Source organism: Zootoca vivipara, chromosome 13 (assembly GCF_965207765.1).
Source record: "Zootoca vivipara chromosome 13, rZooViv2.hap1.1, whole genome shotgun sequence".
Taxonomy (NCBI): Eukaryota; Metazoa; Chordata; class Lepidosauria; order Squamata; family Lacertidae; genus Zootoca; species Zootoca vivipara.
The window spans coordinates 24,833,089-24,852,765 of record NC_142596.1 but is presented as its reverse complement, the minus strand read 5'-3'; the positions used below and the strand labels follow the sequence as shown (position 1 = coordinate 24,852,765).

General features: G+C 45.6%; 1 long non-coding RNA gene across 1 annotated transcript; it reads left to right on the top strand.

The window, feature by feature from the left end:
* The first annotated feature begins 3,542 nt into the window (after nucleotides 1-3,542).
* LOC148683655 (uncharacterized) lies at nucleotides 3,543-5,919 on the top strand. The gene is made up of 3 exons (XR_015946875.1): nucleotides 3,543-3,663; nucleotides 5,019-5,182; nucleotides 5,817-5,919. It is a non-coding gene; the product is annotated as an uncharacterized LOC148683655 (long non-coding RNA).
* The last annotated feature ends 13,758 nt before the right edge of the window (nucleotides 5,920-19,677 follow it).

Here is a 19,677-nt window from a genome sequence, read left to right as displayed (position 1 = left end):
AAATCTCCATAACAGCCAGGGGAGGAGAGACACATACAATACAGATACCTGTCCTCACCCCCCCAAAAAAAAACATTGTGGCGAAGAGCAGCTTGCATGGGGGGGGAGGGTTAACATGGGGAGGAGGAGGCAAGCATTTCCATTGAGCTCAGGAACGGAGAACAGCCCTTTCAAATCAGCCCTTTAAGCTGAAATCCCACAGCAAACAATTAACTGCCGACGAATCTTCACGTGGTCCATATGGAATCCTCAGCTGTGGGGAAAAGAGGCATTAAATATCAGTCTATTTATGGCGAGATTCCTTAATATAGCCATAACACCTTTCCCCTGCTTCCCATGGGGGGGGGGGTTATACATTTTGAATTTAATTCACCATCCTTTCTCGTTTCATGCTGCCTCCAGTGGTACCCTTTTCGCTGGAATGTTCTGTACTGATTAAGTTGCCAAACTGCCCAGAAGGAAAAGGGTGGGAGAGAAGGAGGGAGAGAACGGTCACCATATGGAGCCCAGATGTTGATTAATTTCGGTAAATGGGATAGGAATCTGAAACACCATATTGCAAGAGAATAGATCCGCTAACACTTGATCCCCAGCCTAATAGAATATATACTCATTAATGACTGGCAAGGAAGAGAGCCTGTTGCAATCATCGTCAGAGGTGGGGAGGTTGCGGGCGCGTCAATTGGATAGGAGTGCTCACGTGCATCTCATTCCATAAGCCCGGCTCCCCAAATTGAGGTGAAAATGTTAATGATTTTTGGAATTTAGAATTAATCCCTTCTTGGAGCGGCTGCAGCTGATTTGAGTCATAAGTTTCCTGGTATAGAAGCTAACCGGGCAATCCTATGTCCGTCTACTTAGAATTAAGCCCCACTGTGTTCAGTAGGCCTTGCAGTCTGGCAACTGTGCATAGGATTGAAGCCCTCCTAGCCGTCCCACCACCCTCAAAAGCTCTGTGGGATGGTGGCCTGGGAGAGGGCATTCTCTGTGGCCACCTGTAAGGAGATGTACCTGGCACTTTCATTGTGCAGTTTTCAGCAGATGTAGAAGACACATGTCTTCATCCTGGCCTTCCAGCAAACCTGAGGAAAGCAGACTAGCTTAGAGGAAGCAGCACTGCTTCTGCTTGCCTCACACAATCCCTCACGCTGCCTAATGGTAGGGTGGAAATGCTTGGCAGTCTGCCTGATAAAAAGCCATAGTGGTCATGGAATAGCACCATATTTTGAACAGCTTCATCTTAATGCTATACAGTTGGGACAAATAGGGGGGGGGTGGCAAGAAACCAGGGAGGGACCCTGATCAGATCAAGAGGTGGCCAGATGTCAAAGAGAAAAACAACTACCAGACTTTTAGAGGACATCTGAAGGCAGCCCTGTTTAGGGAAGCTTTTAATGTTTCATAAATTATTGTATTTTAATATTTCTGTTGGAAGCCGCCCAGAGCGGTTGGGGAAACCCAGCCAGATGGGTGGGGTATAACTTCTTCTTCTTCTTCTTCTTCTTCTTCTTCTTCTTCTTCTTCTTCTTCTTCTTCTTATTATTATTATTATTATTATTATTATTATTATTATAGCACACTCCAGAATGGTGGGGACATGACTGCTTTCTTTCTTCAAAACAAAAGTGACCAGTTTAAGCGCACTTTTAAAAAATGTGTGTTTATCACAAAGCCATGTAGTGTTGGCCTTGGAGGGGAAGTTCCCTCATCCCTCATTTCTTGCTCAGTGAATGCCAAGCTCTTCTGTCTCTGAACTAAAGGAGTGGCCTTGAGGATTATTATCATGCGAAGGTTGATGGAACCCTTTTTCTTCTGAAGTTTCTCCACATACCCCTTGACTTTAACTGCTCCTACCACACATTATTTCGGGCACCATCCTTCTCAACGAAAAAGGTCCACCTGTGTACAAGTTTTCCCTGGCCACTGTGAGAAAAAGATGCTAGACTAGATGGGCCCCTGGCATGATCCAGTAGGTCCTTCTTATGTTTGCTGATTTCCATTGTGCTTCAGTAGATGAACGCAAAAATGTGACTGTCTGACTTAATGTTTTGAGATTCCATAAAGCATATATATTCAGGCCTTTCCATTGCACAGATGGACTTTAGTTTTGAAACTTTCTTGGGGCACAGACATTTCCCCTCCCTTTTATTTGTGCTAATTTGCAGAGCATCTCATACATTGATTTTGCAATATAAATAATACATCATTATGTATGCTCAGCAGTTTCTCTGGGATTTGAAAAATATCACTTCTTTGGGGCCTTGTTTGTTTGTTTGTTTGCTTATTTTGCCTCTGCGAGGAGACCAAGCTTCGCACGGCATTAAGCCCTTGTCGTCTTTTGTGATTAGCGCTTTGTCCGTGATGTTTTTCTTAATGAGCAAACAGCTGTTCAGAGAGATTTGCCATTCTACCTTTCCCACCTCCCGCTGTACGGCTGCCAATAATTTGTCCCTGTTCTCCTTTTGCACCAATCCAAAAGAAACCATTGTAATGCTGTCATTTCCTGGGAAACAATGGACATTGTGTAGAAGGACTTTGTCTAAGCTGGAGGTAGCAATGGTTGGATAGCCCAGGCTGCTTTTCAGACCCGACGATGCTTCCTTAGAATATTGAGAATCTCAGCTTTGCTGCTATGATGTTTCAACCTTTCAAGGATACCTTAAAATGTAATGCAAAACCTGAAAGGCATTTCAACAAGTCAAGAGGCACAGTTTCCCACTTCTGCAGTATTTCATGGTCACTTAAGAACATCATAAGAGCTTGCTGGGTCAAACCAACAGGCTATTTAGTCCAGCATCCTATTCTCACATTGGCCACCCAGATGCCTGTGGGAAGCTCACAAACATAATTCAAGCACTATAACACACTCCACACTCCTGCATTTTCCAGAAACCAGTATTCAGAAAAACTGACACTGGAGGCAGAGCAACAGCCATCATGACTAGTGGCCATTGGCAACCTTCCTCTCCACGAATTGGTCCAATCCTCTTTTAAAATCATCCACGTTGGTGGCTATCGCAGTTTCATGTGGGAGTGAGTTCCATAGATTAACTGTGCACTGTTTAACTTCTGGTGTTATTCGTTTCCTACACAGGATGCTGGAAGCAACATGCAGATTGTTCTGTGAATCTTTTTCTCTGTGTCCATTTACATGTTATGAGATGCTGCAGGCCACTGTGTTGTGACGTTATACCTTAGGGGCAGACTGAACCAAGCTTACGCCCTCTAGTTGCTTTGAACTACAACTCTCAACAGCCCCAGCATTACTGTATATGGCCATGCTGCCTGGGGCTAATGCAAGTGGTGATCAAAACATCTGGAAGTTACCAAGCTGAAGAAAGCTGCCTTAGGAAATTACTCTTTCTGAGCATTCTTCCAGATGCCCTCAGGGATTCAGCTGTATCATCCTTGAGTTTGGGCCTTCTCAGTAGAGATGGGCAAGTTCTACGATCCTCTTATTAGCTTCTGAGCTGGACCTTCTTCCTCTTATTAGCTTCTGAGCTTCTCCTTCTTCCTCAGCTTGGTTTCATTTTGGTTTGCAGGGAGAAGACTGCTCTGTCGTTTGTGCAGCCGGAACATATGGAGGCAACTGCTCATTGGTTTGCAACTGCAGAAACGATGGCGGGTGCTCCCCAGTGGATGGTTCGTGCTTCTGCAGAGAAGGTAAAGGTTGTCCTGCTTTGAGGGCTACCATGAGGTAGCATAAATCATACTCTCCTGTGCTAAAATGTTCACCAAATGGCTCCAGGCTGTGAAGCAGGTCAAGATCTCTCGAGTTGGTAGTAAATCATAACATGGAGTGTTATGCTGCCCTTCGGGGTCGATGTTTGTGTTTTTCCAGGAATCAGGTAACATTGGTGTACTCCTGCTACTATGATATGGTTGACGCATGTCTGTCAATTGACAATAAGTGATGGCTTTCGCATGTTGATGGGCTGTCATAGAGCAAATGCCTAAATCACATTGTGTTTTACTTCCAAATACTTGTGTGTGTGTGTGTGTGTGTGTGTGTGTGCACTGTACACCTAAAAATGTTAACAATATTTCATTTTATTAATAGCTGTATTTATTATTTAACAATGTGACCTCTGATTGCACAGTAAATTGTGTATTACTCTGCATATCATGTAGGTACAAGTATCAGGGATGGCTGCAGTTCTCTGAGTGAACGCTCAGCAGCTGGAACACACAGCTGGAGCACACAGGAACACCAAAAGCTGCCTTACACTAAGTCAGATCATTGGTCCATCAAGATTGGCATTGTCTACACCAGGCATAGGCAACCTTGGCTCTCCAGATGTTTTGGAACTACAACTCCCATGATCCCTAGCTAATAGGGCCAGTGATCAGGGATCATGGGAGTTATAGTTCCAAAACATCTGGAGAGCCAAGGTTGCCTATGCCTGGTCTACACTGACTCTGCACAAATCTATGGCACTTAGGTAGAAATTTCACGTCCCCTCGGACCATGAAGATTTTCAACTGAATGTTCTCACAGACTTCACTTGTGAAAGTTGAACTCTGATGGCTTGATTCCTGTGCTTGTTTTCGGCTTGGCCATTCCTTTGTGCTTAACACAGCCTTCCCCAAAACACCAGCTCTCACCATAACATTCCAAAGCATGTTCTGCCCTACTGATTGGAAACATGGCAAGAAATCTAGATGGCACAGTTGCTGTGGGTGTGTGACATGCACAACTGCTATCATCTCTAAAATGGATGCCTTCTCCAAGAAAGATCTGCAGGGCAGGGTAGCCAAGATGATCCAGTTTTCTAGGGCAAAGGGCAAGATGGTGCCGCCTATTCCATGCACTGAATAACTGGCAATTGACTCCTATTTCAGCACTGGTGACTGGACAGCGCACTTGTACTTCACTTGAACCACATACACACCCTTGTTTGCTCCACACCCCTCAGCTTCTGCCACCTGAGGCAGCTTCCTTGTCCTTCCTAATAGCAGGGTCTGCTCTAACGGGGGTAATGGTTGGCACATCTGACTTGTGCTCTGTCTTGTTCCAGGGTGGCAGGGAGCAGATTGTTCCATTCCGTGTCCGAGTGGCACTTGGGGTCTCAACTGCAACCAGTCATGTTACTGTGCTAATGGAGCCGCCTGCAACCCTGTGGATGGATTCTGCCTTTGCTCTCCTGGATGGCAAGGGGATTTCTGTGACCTGACCTGCCCTGTAAGTCTACTTTTGATCCTTATCCAGGTCAGTAATTAGGGTGCCATTGACCTAAGAACAGCATCCAAACGAAGGGAACAAAACGTGTTTTCAGTGTTGTGCATGAAAATGCCCAGATCAGTGGTTCACATCTATGCTAGGACATCCACCCCACCCCGCCTCGTGTAGGCTGCAAGGTCCCTCCAACTTTTGCAGAAGGAGACACCTGTACACAGAACAACTCTGTTTTTGCTTTGCTTTTCAGATCTACATCCTAAAACAGTTAAAATGTTTGAAAAGCAATCAGTTAAAAACATCTAAAAACTATTACAGTTAAAACATTCTAAAAGCAATGTTATCATTAAAAACATTATTCCATCCAATGATCTTGTGGTTGCCAAGAACAGTTTTCTTCAGCCACCAAACAGGAAAGGTTTCAAATCCCTCCTGAAAGTTAATAATGGTGGAGAAGCACTTTACTAGGGAGGGCATTCCACAACCATGGAGCCACCCCTGAAAAGGCCCTGCCATGAGTGAGTGCCAACCAGGGAGGCCCGGGTGGCAGAACCACCAACAAGGTCTCACCTGCTGATCATAGGGTCTGAGATGGTTGGTACTTGGAAAAGGCAATAATTTCTGTTTCTTTTTCTGGAAGGACGGGACATACGGCCTGAACTGCAGCGAACACTGTGACTGTAGCCATGCAGATGGATGTGATCCGGTTACAGGTTATTGTTGCTGCCTTGCTGGTTGGACAGGTAAAAATGGCAAGCTGACAATTATGTTATCCTGTAGCTCTATCCATGACCAGTTCAAGTGCCACACTTTGCCTTTAAACCTTTTTTAAAAATCCCATTGAGGCCAGTGAGATCTTCATTGATGCCTTAAGGGCCCCTCCAGACTGCTGGTGGTGTGTGTGTGTGTGTGTGTGTGTGTGTGTGTGTGTGTGTTGTTTTGTTTTTTGCAAGTGTCTTCTGGAACATGTCATTGATGCAGTAATAGTGTATTAGTGATGGATTTGTACGGGATCAACCACAGATCATTCTGCTTTATCAGATGCTCTGTGGTGCTTCCCGAATGATACAACATCATATTTGTCACACACATCCTGGACCATTTGTGGCATAAAGGGTTACAGGACTTCAGCATCAACTGATGGTACATGCACTGATTAGAAATGTCCTGAAACTATTTGCAAGCACAAACAATATTGAAAGCACATCACCCCACAGAGGCCTGGGCAGAGGATGCTCCCAACGGAGACTGGCCAAATGTGAATGTGAGGCCAGGATCTTACCTTCAGAGGCAGCAGTGGCAGCAGCAGGGTTGCTGCAACAAACAGCTGTGCAAGCCTTTGGGAGGCAGAGATGCGAGAGGGCATCAGAGGAGGGAGGGAAGGAAAAACAGACAGAGGCCAGTGTTGCCAGGGTGTTGCCAGAGGCCAGAGGCCAGGGTGCCACAGCACAGTGGTTGAAAAGGACTGGTCTAGAGTAAATCCCAGAATTCTCCCAGGTGCTGCCCTCCTGTTTTGGTTGTCAGTGTTACACATGGACAAATATTGCAGCACACTTTATTATTCACATTTTACTGAGTCTGAAGCTGAGAGGCAGAGTAAGGTTGCCCATTTAAGACTGTGTCTGAGGTGGGAATCACTTGCCAACAATGGCTCTGTTTAATTCAAACATCCAGCGGTTTCTGCCGCTAATGGCATTATTTTTAGCAATGCTGGTTCAACGTTGCCGCTGTGACTGCAGAGTCACACTGAGCAACAGCTGTGGCTCTGAAGATACATTAGTGATAGGATTTCTTGGGAGAATTGGCTGCTCCCCTCAACAGGAGAGATCCGGACCAGCATTAAAACCAGCCACCAAGTTTTGGGTTCTGGAGCGCCGAGCCTTAATTACTGGCGATGGACAACTTTGGCCGCCTTCTCTCTGTCGAGCGGTGTCATCATCACAGCAGCAAGCCCTCCCCAAAAAACAATGGGGTTGCAGAAGAAGTGATGTGAAGGGCTCCCAAATCAAAGGGCAACTTTTTATAATTAAACAGCATGGAAGGAAGGAAGGAGGGAAGGAGAGGAGAGTGAGAGATGGGAGTTGTGTTGCTTAGGAACCATTTGTAGCTGGGCCTTGGCAGTGCACAGTTCCATCCGCCGGCCAAGCTCCCCCACTGCCCTTTTGATTGACGGCCCTTGCAGTCATCCCTCTGAAGTGCCAGGTGCTCACTGGCCTCTTGCTGTCAGGGGTGAACTCCATAAGGGCAACTGCACAAGGCTGTTGTCACTCAAACAACAAAGAGCGTTGCTGCACTATTACCAAATTTATTGTGACATAAACAGGGACTGTCAGCAAAATAGGGTCAGAAGATCTAGACCCATTAGAGGAGTCTGCTGCATCAGGCCAGTGGCCCTTCTAGTCCAGATTCCTGTTCTCACATTGGCCAGTCAGATGCCTGTGGGAAATGGAGGAGGGGTCATGCCTTACACCACCTGTTTCTTAAACTGGCAAAGTTCTTGCAGATGCCTCTTTGCTTACTTAGAGAAGAGGCCATGTGGCTCCCAATTAAAGAGGATCATATCGGGGGTGGCCAACTCCCAATAGACTGTGATCTACTCACAGAGTTAAAAGCTGGCAGTGATCTACCCCCTTTTGGGGGGTTCAGGTCAAAGTTATTGAGCTTTTTCTAGGGAGGGGGAAAGCCATGCTTTTTGGGGTGCAGGGCAAAAATGTTGGCCTTTTTCTAGGGGAGCCAAACTTGTTGAGCTTCTTTGGGGGGAGCCAGTGATCTACCACAGATGTCCAGTGATCTACCAGTAGATCACGATCTACCTGTTGGACGTGTCTGATATATGTGACCAGTCCAACAAGCATTGCTGTCTAGACAACATTTGCCCTCTGTGACATCGTTCCAATCTCTCTATGGAGTCCGTGTCTGGCTGGGATCACTCCAGAGGAGCGAGATCAGTGAAGGGAAAATGGCATCCACCCTGAGAAATTAATGACAATAAATAGGAGTGAATGTGGCCTTTAATTTTAAGACCAAAGCGAGGGTGTTTTGGTGATCATTTTGAACTCCTTAAAGCTGGCTTAGTCAACCTGGTGCATCCAGATCTTTTCGACTACAATTCAAGTTGAGCTCAGATGGTATAACCATATATATTGGGGCTGATGGGAACTGTAATTCAGCACATTAGGTTGGCGAAGGCATAATGTTCATCCTGAAACTATTTGCAGATGAACACAGGTTAAAAAAAAAAGCAAGCAAGCAAACTTCCTGTATGTAGAAAATCAGCATCTGTAGGGGAATGCTAGCCCAGCCTTCCACTTGCTGGGATTTTTATTTATTTATTATTTGGGAAACATTATTTTAAACCTACGCTTTCCAGTCCTTGCACTCTGAAGTGGTGTGTTGCTAGTAGCACATAATATTTGTGAACTGCAATATTTCTGGCTTTGAAGTTTGTGTATTAGTGTGCTTGGAGAAACATCTTAACACTTTTAAAATCCTGTTAGGAACATAGGAAGCTGCATTATATTGAATCAGACCATGGGTCCATCTAGCTCAGTATTGTCTGCACTGACTGGCAGCAGCTCTCCAGGTTTTACGTTTCTAATCCCTGCTTGGAGAATCTGGGGTTTGAACCTGGGACTGCCTGAACAGCTCTTGATGGTTTGCTGTTTGCCGCGATGCTTTTGGCATGCTGTGAGATTTCCTATTCCTATTTACAAAGCTTGTAAGAAAATTATACTTGCAGTTTCAAGTCCCAGGGATCAGACATCAGATTCTTATGGCTTTCATATTATTGTTTGAAGTTGTGAACTGTATCATGTTGTCCGTTTTGGAAACATGACATTATCAATAATAGAGTGCCAAACTTGATGGGGTGGGGAGGGGGAGGAATTGCTGCCCTGATTTTTTTACTAATTAGAGATGGCCTAGAAAAGATCAGAAAAGTTCAGGAATTTCTGAAGATTTTGCTCTCTGCAGCTCATGAGGGTAAGCCAGTTCAAATGACTCTCTGATGCTAATGGCCAACGAAAGTCTGATCTAAAAAAAGTTATTCTGTATGTTCAACACCCCCTCCAAAAAAAAAAAATGGAATTCGCATTGATGTCAGGAGCTGAGTGCAAGAGATCAATGGGAGGGGAAATAACTGGGTTTTCTTTCCTCTTTAAAGTAGGTTCTCAAGATATTACTCATTAAAAAAAACCTCACAGAAACTAATAATATGAGCGAGGCAGACAGGAAGCACAGGGGAGAGAACTTGGATAAAAGTCTTCAAGGGGTTCGTTCAGGACTTCTGTGTCTTAATTTTTTCCTTAGCATTTGTCATCCATCTTATCAAGTCAGGTAACAGCAACATACAGTACTGAACAACCCCACCCTGTGATAAATAACCGACATCCATACTGGTAGCAACCACAGAACAAGCTGTGATATCCTGCTTTATCACTACTCTAAGGAGTCTCAAAGCGGCTAACATTCTCCTTTCCCTTCCTCCCCCACAACAAACACTCTGTGAAGTGAGTGGGGCTGAGAGACTTTAAAGAAGTGTGGCTAGCCCAAGGTCACCCAGCAGCTGCATGTGGAGGAGCGGAGACGCAAACCTGGTTCACCAGATTACGAGTCCACCGCTCTTACACTACACCACACTGGAAGTGAGCACAACAGCATTCTCCCCACTTGTGATTCCCAGAAAGTATTCAGAGGCACCCCTGTGGGTGTGTTGGACGTATTGCTATCTCACATTTGCCCTTACTTCCTAAAGCTCTGTGTGACCTCCTGCCTCACTGTTCACTTAACATAAGAGCATAACAAGAGCAGCATCCTGTTCTCACAGCGGTCACTGACATCCCTGTGAAAAGTCTTCAAGCTGGACATGCATGCAATAGCATTCTCCCCTACTGTGGCCTCCAGCAACTGGTATTCAGAAGCATTATTGCCTTCAACATTACTGCACAGCCATTGTTTCTGGTAGCCTTTGATAGCCTTAATCTTCATGAATTTGTCTGATCCTCTTTTGAAGTCATCCAAGTTGGTGGTCATCGAAAGGTTCTGTGGTTGCACAGTGAACAAGGAGAGCACCAGGCCAGACTCAAGCTATTTATACCAGGGCTGGTCAACCCAGAAACTTTATACTGCCTATCATTCACAGGAGCTGAAACCTGCCAGAGAAGTTCAGGGAACAAGCAGATCAAGCCAAGCCAGGCAGTGTCAAGACAGGTCTCTCTAAGGAATTCAGGACTCTGTTCAGCTTCCTGTGGATCCTGGTGCCTGGAAAATGTTGTCTCAGCCAAACCCTGGAGCCAACTAAAGCCTTATGGAGGCTGGCAAGGCTAGCATTACACTTGACCCCCTCCCCCCAACCAGGAGCCAGCATTGCTGACTTCAAGGGTCCTTGTCCAACTCTGCAGTCACTGACGTCTACACTGTGAAAGTGGTGTTAATCCCCTGAGTAAGGTGAGAAGACCAGAAGGATCCAGGGGGAGCTGTTGAGGGGGCCCCTCCAAGTGGAGCAGCTTGTTATTGCCTCCTCATAATATTACCTTATTCAAGGTAGAGTGAGTGGCTTGATTCGGGACTCGTAAAACAGCGTTGCTGACCCCTGTTCCCTTCTGCGTTGAGTTTACATTTTTCATGGTAGCCTTGGATCCTCAGGTATTCTGTAGTTTTTGGTAACAGTGTGCAATTCCCTCTGCCCTTGCTAAGACAGTGTTCAGAGATGCTACCCCAGAGTTGCAGCTGCCTCTTCTCCTGCCCTCTTTCTACCTCCTGCCTGATCCACCAGGTGATGGAGAAATAGTGCTAGCAGCAAGTACCACTAAAAATGTCATGAATGTAAACATGCCCATAAATCTTCAGTGGGGCTGAGCTGGGGCTATGACTTTCCGGTGATGTGAACTTTTTGTGAGAGCCTCTGTGCCCCTGGCGAAGGGAGTTAATGGTGTAGAGAAACGAGTTAACTGGCTGGGCACAGATAAGGTTGGCTTTGAGAAAGGGAAATTCGAGTGTGGGGAGGCGCTTTGGGAAGCAAAGAGCAACATCCTTTACTGTCACTCAAACAGCGAATCCTGTTTCTTCTCTCCTGTGACATTAATTCAGGAGAACTGATAAGGTGCGCGCAACACATACTCTCTCTCTCTCTCTCTCTCGGGAAGGCCTTTTTAATTCTGAGAGAAGCAGCCCCTTTGACTGTGAGCTAGGAGGTATTTTTAACTTTGGATTTGTGAACAGTTGATAGAGGAGAGAAAGCCAAAGAGAGTCATTTTTGATCGGCTTTGTGAGAAACAGAGTTATTCTATAACATCGTTGTTTTACTAATTTGAATCTGTCCCCCTCAGCTGTTGTAGTGCTTGGCTTGAGGTAGTTAGTATTGTGTTCAGAGCTAGCATATGGTTGGCACTTAATTAATGTTAAATAGTCGGGGATGTGTTTTATTCTGGGATTATTGTGTAGAGCAGAAGTTAGTATGAAGGCATGGAGTTCAGCCTCCTAACAATTGCAGCTTTCATTGTACGATTTGTTTTTTGTGCAAAATGCAAGTTTCTAACCCTTATGGTGAAGGCAGCATGTGGGCACTGCCTTGTGAAGACACATGTGTGAGGACTATGTTATTGCTTCTGTGGTCAGCCACTGCAAATCAAACAACTTGTAATGGGTTAGCATGATCACCTCCCTGTGCTTGAAACACAATGGATTTTGGTGGAACAGTCTAACATGTTCCATTTGTGAATTGCCAAGTGTTGGTTCCCATTCCATCATTTGATGGGACAGCAACATGAAGTGGTGGCTTGCTCATGGACCCATCACAGATTTAGCATAGCAACAGAGGAAGTTGCTTCCTGCCAAGTCAGATCATTGGTCCATCTAACCCAGCTAACCTCTGCTACTTTGCTTTCCAAGGGATTTGACATGAACTGAAAGCAGAGCCCCGTCCCCAGTGCTCTGATGGACAGAGAAGAGCTCCATGATTCAGAGGCTCCTCCTGCATTTTGTTGACTGCCCTCAGGGCCGGCCCTACGGCCAGACTGGGTGGCGCAGGGCACCACGGCGCCGGCCCGCCGCGCAGCTGCGCCCATGGCAACCGCACTGTGCCTGCCCGCCGGCCGTGCAGCAGCGCCTGTGGCAGCCGCGCTGCGCCCGTCCGTCCGCCCACCGCGCTGGGAAACGGGGCGGGGGGAGGGTGCTGGAGGGATCTGTTGCTCCACGGCGCCAGGGGCGCTTAAGACGGCCCTGACTGCCCTGATCAGAGGGCAGGAGGACTTGGTGGAAGAAGGCAGCAAAGAATGTGGGGAAGGACTGTAGCTTGGTGGCAGAGCATCTGCTTCGCATGCAGAAGGTCCCAGATTCAGTCCTCAACGGCATCCCCAGATGCCTGGGATAGACTCCATGCCTGAAAGCCTGGAGAGTTGCTGCCAGATGGACCAGTGGTCTGACCCAGTATAAGGCAGCTGCCTATGTTCCTATGTGTGTGCATAGCTACAAATAGAATGGGTGCAGGGCTGTTCAGTGGAACCAGTTTTGCTCATTAGCATGCCAGTCTACAGAGGTAGAGAACTCAGGTAACGTCCATTCATGTGTAAACCAACCTATGGAATTCGTGTGTATGCATGCACATGAGTCGAGCGTAATTTCCAGGGGCAGGGTTTCGATGCCCTTTAGTTAGTTAGTGAATTTATTTATTTATTAGAAAATTTGTTAACAAAGATATCCCCCCACCAAGAATATATTATTGGAATATAATTAGGAAATATTGATTTAGAAATGTCCTGGTGGATTTATGAGCTGTCCTTTGGTATAAATTTCTTAAGGCAGCATGTGTATAAGAGCGCTTGCCTTCCTGTGACTAGCTAAATAAATATTGCGAAACCTAAGCAAGTCTATGCAAACGTTCTGAATATGTGGCACTCGTGGAGAAGGTTGGATTCTGCTGCTCCTGCTGCAAAGTTTAGACTACCTTGGCACAGAACTTCTTCTTTTTTAAAGGGCAGAGTGTAAACAGCTTCATTTCTAGGGGACTTTCCCTCATCTTTTGGGATATAGCAAGCCCTTTCAAACACGCGATATCTTTCCTGAACATTAAGCAAAGGGTGCTTCCAAACCTGTCACTATTTACAGGTGGGATTCAATCACATACTGGATAATTTAGGTTATTACTTTGGGAGGTCTTGTGTGACAAATCCCCTTCCCCAAAAAGATTGTACTATTTGTGATCAGGAAAGTGATGGGGGGATGTACTAGAAAGTGTGAGATAACAGTTGCTTTGACATAACATCTTCTAACCTGACTGCAAACAAATCAGGTTAAATGTTCAATAAACAGACTGCCAGGCAGCATGCTGAGAGTTTCACAGTGCATCTTAGTGCATTGTTGCGTGCATGTTTAAAAGGACCTTTATCCCTCGCCGATTCCTTTTTGTCCTCTGCTGCTATGCTACATAGAAAACATTAGATAGAAACATTACTGCATTCACATTAGCTTGCCATTTTCTGGCTGGCTGTTCCTCTGCCATATTTTCCGTTTAATCACTTTTAGTTACTGTAGCCTAGCTCTTGAAGTTAATAATTTATTTGTGTGATATTCCTGCATCCTTACATTGTCTTTAAAGGAAGGATGGAACTGGGACATTTCAGCAGGATGGGTAAGTTATCACTCTCCCCTTTTACCTACCTCCACTGGGCGTTTTTTTTAAAAAGGGAAGTGTCTTTTCCCATCTGAAAGGGGAGCACTTAGCTTTCTTGCTTCTATCAGTGCCCTCTAAGCCTTTAAAACTGTACCATAAGCCTATTAGAAATCAGCTTTAATTTTTCATTGGCTTAATTTCAAGTGAGATGATAAGATTTTAATGTCCTCCTTTTGCTTAAAAATTCTCTCTTTTGATGGGGAACCTTTCAGGATGGCTCCTGCTGATAGCAGGCTATTTTTTAAAGAAAAAAGTTAATCTGCATTTGCTAAGTTATCAAAGGCTCCACTGATGTCCTCATGTTAATTGAGCCTCTGGAACTTATTGATGAGGTGCCCAACTCAGTAGAACTAGATCGGTATCTTAGTCAAGTTTATTTTTTGTTTACCCAAAAGATAGTCCAAGAAGATGTTTTTAGGGCATGAACCGGAATTATATATTTTTTTTATTAAAAAAAAAGGAGAAGGGAGATTTAAAAAAAAATAGAATATACCATATCTTCTCAAATAAATGGAGAAAAATGGGAGTGGGATGAAGGTGGAAGTGTTATACTTTATAAGTCTACTTATACCTTAACATATAAGGCACCTGTGGTCCTGCAGTTGTTTCCAGACTCCAGTTCTTATCAGTCCCAGCCAGCTTGAGCTGTGATGGTGAGCACCACAGCCCAACAACATCTGGAGGGCCACAGGTGTCCCAACCCTGCTTTAGCCATAGAGCACAGCCCTTCCCCATGCTTAAGTCCCTCCAGATGTTCTGGATTGGAGACCATCAGCCCCAGCTGACACAACCTTCCTTCCCTATTGGGGAAGGCTGGTACTACAAACCGGTAAGCAAGGGATGGAAGATCAGAGTTCCCGGTTCAAATCTCACCTCTGCCATGAACTCATTTGGCCAGTAACATATTCAGAAGTGCCGGGTACCTTCACGAGGCTCACAGCCATGCCCCTTGCAAGGTGATGCAACTTTCTAAGGTCACAGTAACCTTAGAATTATACAGGAATAATAATAATTAGGGATGCTTGCAACAAGAAATGCAGATCTGGCCTTTCAGCTAGATCTACTCTTTTCTGTGCATAAATGGGCAAATGATTTGGAGTGCTCCAATATCTTCTATCAGAGTGGCTTAAGTTGTGTTTTTCCTTGAAGTTCCATGGTACGTAGCAGAACTTGCACATTGTTCTCCTGAAATGGAAGCACCTTGTGTTTTCGTTGTTGCTAAATGCTCAGCTTTGAAGCATACAGCAGCTAAAAAGATCCTCTTTCATACTGATTGGGTGGCTGTAGGCTACTGGAGACAGGGACCGTGCTGCAGAAATAGTAATGGGTCTTCAATCCCGCACAACCCCAGACTGTTACACCACTGATGAAAATAATATGTGAGTGTGTTTGGCGTCTACACTGACTGGCAGTGGTTCTACAAGAGATGTCTGGGGTTGCACCAAAGACCTTTTGCAGGTAAAGCAAATGATCAGCCACTGAGCTACACAGTCACAATCAGACTCAATGCAGGCAGATAGACACAGTGTGGTGTAGTGGTTAAGAGGGGTAGACTTGTAATCTGGTGAACCGGGTCTCCGCTCCTCCACATGCAGCTGCTGGGTGACCTTGTGCTAGTCACACTTCTTTGAAGTCTCTCAGCCCCATTCACCTCACAGAGTGTTTGTTGTGGGGGAGGAAGGGAAAGGAGAACGTTAGCCGCTTTGAGACTCCTTCGGGTAGTGATAAAACGGAATATCAAATCCAAACGCCGCTTCTTCTTCTTCTTCTTCTTCTTCTTCTTCTTCTTCTTCTTCTTCTTCTTCTTCTTCTACAACACGCATGGCAGAAAAAGCTAGGAACCTAGAAAAGGTACATCATCCATGTAACCAGCCGCCAGACAATGATCTTCTAAGAAGACAGAAGGCAGAGCACAGCATGCAGTACATTAGAGGGCACACAAACCTGCTCCACCTTATGGGGAAGACACCAATGGCTTGAGATAGTTGCACCAAAGCACCACTAACAAAGGGGTGTGTGGGCCTTTCTCCTGAATCTCACCCAAAGCACATAGAGCAAGCAAGGGCCCAGGCTAGCATTTCATACACTCACACAGGGCTGCCAACAATAAACCACCCTGTAAGAAGCCCCCCCCCCATGCTTCTATTTTGTGCATGGCTCCTAATTGGACAGAGGCCAGAACTGTGAGGCAAACACAGGCGGACTCCTCTGTCATCTGCTCTCGTGTCTGCTTCACAGGTGATCTAATGATCCAACAGCACCCAGTGCTGAGATGTGGCAGAATTAAGCTTCCGCTGCCACCAAACAAGAGCTGATGACATGGAAGTCCAGTGGCTTGTTCTGATAAAACAGCAGGCCCCCTCCTCTGTGGGTAGGTTCTTTGGGGCCCTTTAATTATTTTCCCGCACCACCCTAATGTGCCCCAGCACTCAGTTCAGGAATGACAGCCTCAGTATGCGTCCACTCCCATCTGTTCCTCCTGGGCAGCTGAGATGGAGCTAATCAGATGCGATTCCTTCAAACGGCCCTGTTGAGTTCCCCTTTATCCAGCCCAGAATGGATGCAGTGGCATGCTAGGTACACATACAACCGAGCGTGCCTCTGTAATTGCTAATGAGTAGATTAAGGTACAAGCGGTTAGGCACTAAGAGGACAGTGTGACGGTAGAGGTAAAACAGCAGAGTCATTGGGAAGGACAAACAGATCACCAGGCACCAGATTATAAAATATAAGTAAGCCCCTGTGCCATCCTGCATTGGCATCTCTGCAGAATAATCTCTTCTAGGCACTTAGGAAACTGCCTTATGCTGAGTTAGATCACCCATCTAGCTCAGCGCTTCCACACTAGCTGGCAGTGGGGGTGCGGGCTACTCCGGGTGTCATCCCAGAGGGGGGTGACAAAATCTCCCCTGGGCAGATTGCGTGCAGCGCCGCAACCGGCCCCAAGGGGGGGGAAGGTTGTCTACCCCTGCATGCAAAACAAATGTTCTACCACTGAGCTTATAGTCTTTTCCCAGTAGCAGTGGTACGCTCATTGTTCTGTTGGGCTGGTTCCTGGCTCTGGTCCTGGCTCTGGTTCTGTAGGTCCAGGTGCTGTGGCATCTGGTTCAGTGAGTTCCTGCCTCAAGTTCACTCTGATCACCAACATCTGTCTCAGAGGACCCAGTCCAGCTCCTTAAGAAGAGCATGCTGGAACTCAGAAGCATTACTGGAATCATAGAATTGTAGAGTGGGAAGGGTCATCGAGTCCAACCCCCTACAAAGCATGAATCACTACTAAAGAATCCCTGACCGTTGGCCACCCAACCTCTGCTTTAAAAACTCCCATGAAGGAGACTCAACCACCTTCCAAAGTGCTTCATTCCACTGTTCAACAGCTCTTACATCAGAAAATTCTTCTGCGTGTTTAGTCAGAATCTCCTTTCTTGTGATTTGACTCCATTGGTTTGAGTCCTACCATCTGAAGCAGCAGAAAACAAGCTTGCTCCATCTTCTGTGTGACTGCCCTTCAGATATTTAAAGATGGCTTTCCTATCACCTCTCAGTCTCATCTTTCCCAGGCAAAACATACCCAACTCTCTCAACTGTTCCTAATAAGGCTTGGTTTCCAGAGCCTTGACCATCTTGGGCACCCTCCTCTGTACACATTCCAGTTCATCAATATCCTTCTTACTACCTTTGACAATGGAGGTAGAGCTTAGCCATCATGACTAGTAGCCACTGGCAATGTTCTCCATGAATTTATCCAGTCCTCTTTTAAAGCTACCCAAATTAGTGGCCATCATTGGCTCCTGCGGGAGCAATTTCCATAGTTTAGCTCTGCAATATGAAGAAGCCCTTTTAAAAATTTACCCTGAATCTTCCAACGTTCGGCTCCACTGGAGGCCCACCAGATCTAGTAGTACAAGAGGAGGAGAAGAACTTTTCTTCTCTCCATTTTACTCTCTGTTGTTCCCGACTCAGTGTCCTAGCCGCTGCTGGGTTTTCGGGGTCACAGCAGACCAAAGGATTGCCTTCCCTTTTGTCTGGGTGCTGGTCTGGCTGAGCTAGGGAGCTCCCAGGTGCCTTAAAATCTCCTTGATACCCAGCAGTTTTGACAGGCTCACATGGCCTGCAGTGAATCAGACCTAATCTCTCTCTGCACTCCAGGAACTGCTATCCAAATGTCAGAGACAAGTGGCTGTTATGACTTCGTGCCATGCTGAGAAGACAGAGGAGAGTAGCAGGGTGTTTAGCGTCAGATCCACCATGTCTATTGAAGTCCTGTCAAAACTAATTTCTGTGGAACCTACTTTGAGATGGTGATTAAAGTGTGGGTTTTTTTTAATGGTGACGAGAGAGAGAGAGAGATCCAATAATAAAATAATTACAGTGCATACATTGATCTATCCATCTCCTCATAGATCCTTCTCTCCTTTCCCCCACTTCGAAACAAGAGGAAAGGAAGCTACATCCTGTAATTTCTCCAGGTCTTACATCCCTGAGAAAATAATTAGATTCAGTTCAGTAGCAACAACCCCCCCCCCAAGACTCTGCCACAGTCAAGGGGATAGGAGGAGGGGAGCCAGGCCGAAGCCTCCAGCTCTCATTTATTCCAATCCACCTTCTTCCTTCTTTCGTTTCTTCCTGCATTTGGAGAAGTGTAGTTGTATTGTCTAGAGGCATGAACAACCGGTTTCATCAGGAGCAGGAGCTGCAGTTCAGCCAAGTTGGATGGAAACACAGCAAGGGCCGCAGCCAGGGGGGAGTTCCCTTTCTCCTCGGCAAGAGAAATTCTGTGCCAGTGGCAGAGTACAAAAATGTTTACATCCTTTGTGGTGATTATTACCTTTATCAATTTGTATTATGCTGATCAATTATACCATCATTATACCAAAATAGGCGTCTGCGTAGCTTACAAAATGTAAAAAAACCCACAAAAAATACATGACATTACTAAAATACACTATAATTAAAATACACCCTAAAACAATCCCATTGCACATAGGACCAGGACTCCCCCCCCCCAGTTCTGGCACCTCTCAGGTGGGCGCCATTGCCATTATAAGAGAACAAGGGTGGTGTTCATGGTGAGTTCTGGCACCTCTTTTTCTAGAAAAACATAGCGCTGCACAGGACTCACAGTTTCTCTCTTGGGACTTGTTGGCTTGTGTGAGTTGAGACTATGGTGGTCCCAGGAAGAGATCCAGGATCTTTCCAAACACAAGGGTGAAAATGCCATGCTTTATTTGCTTGATTCCCCGCCCCCGCCCCCGCCCCCGGGGAATCTCCATGATGCCATCAAATCATTGTCCTCTTTCATTTTCCCATGAACCTTCTCTCTCTTTTAGACCATAGAAAATCTAACATTTTTTAAGAAAGAATGGGGGTGTTTGCTACAGCTGTAGATTGCCTTAGTGCTGCCCTTCCTTGTTTTCTAAGAGGCACACTTCTGACATGTTTGTTGTGGAATAAGGCAGGTGAAAATACGGCCCCTGTATACCTTCCTGGTTGGTGTCATTTTATCAGCATTTTTGTTTTTTCTCTATCCATCTATCCAACCAACTGTCTTTTAATGAGCACCATAACTGTTCTTTGCCTACATTTTAAAAAGAAGATATTAAATTTTCGTTTGAAAGCACTTAAAGGAAAGAGTGTTGTAGAGCTAATTAAAAATTGATCTAATGTAACAGAGCAAAATGCCCCACTGCATTTTCTGTTGCTGTCATTTCTTTGTTTCAGATTTCAGGTAAAACAGTTTGTTTAAAATAAATATGTGTGTATATGAGGGGGGGAGGGAGGGAGATGTAATTGTCATGTCAAATAGATACAACTGAGTTCTGCCTTTATCATA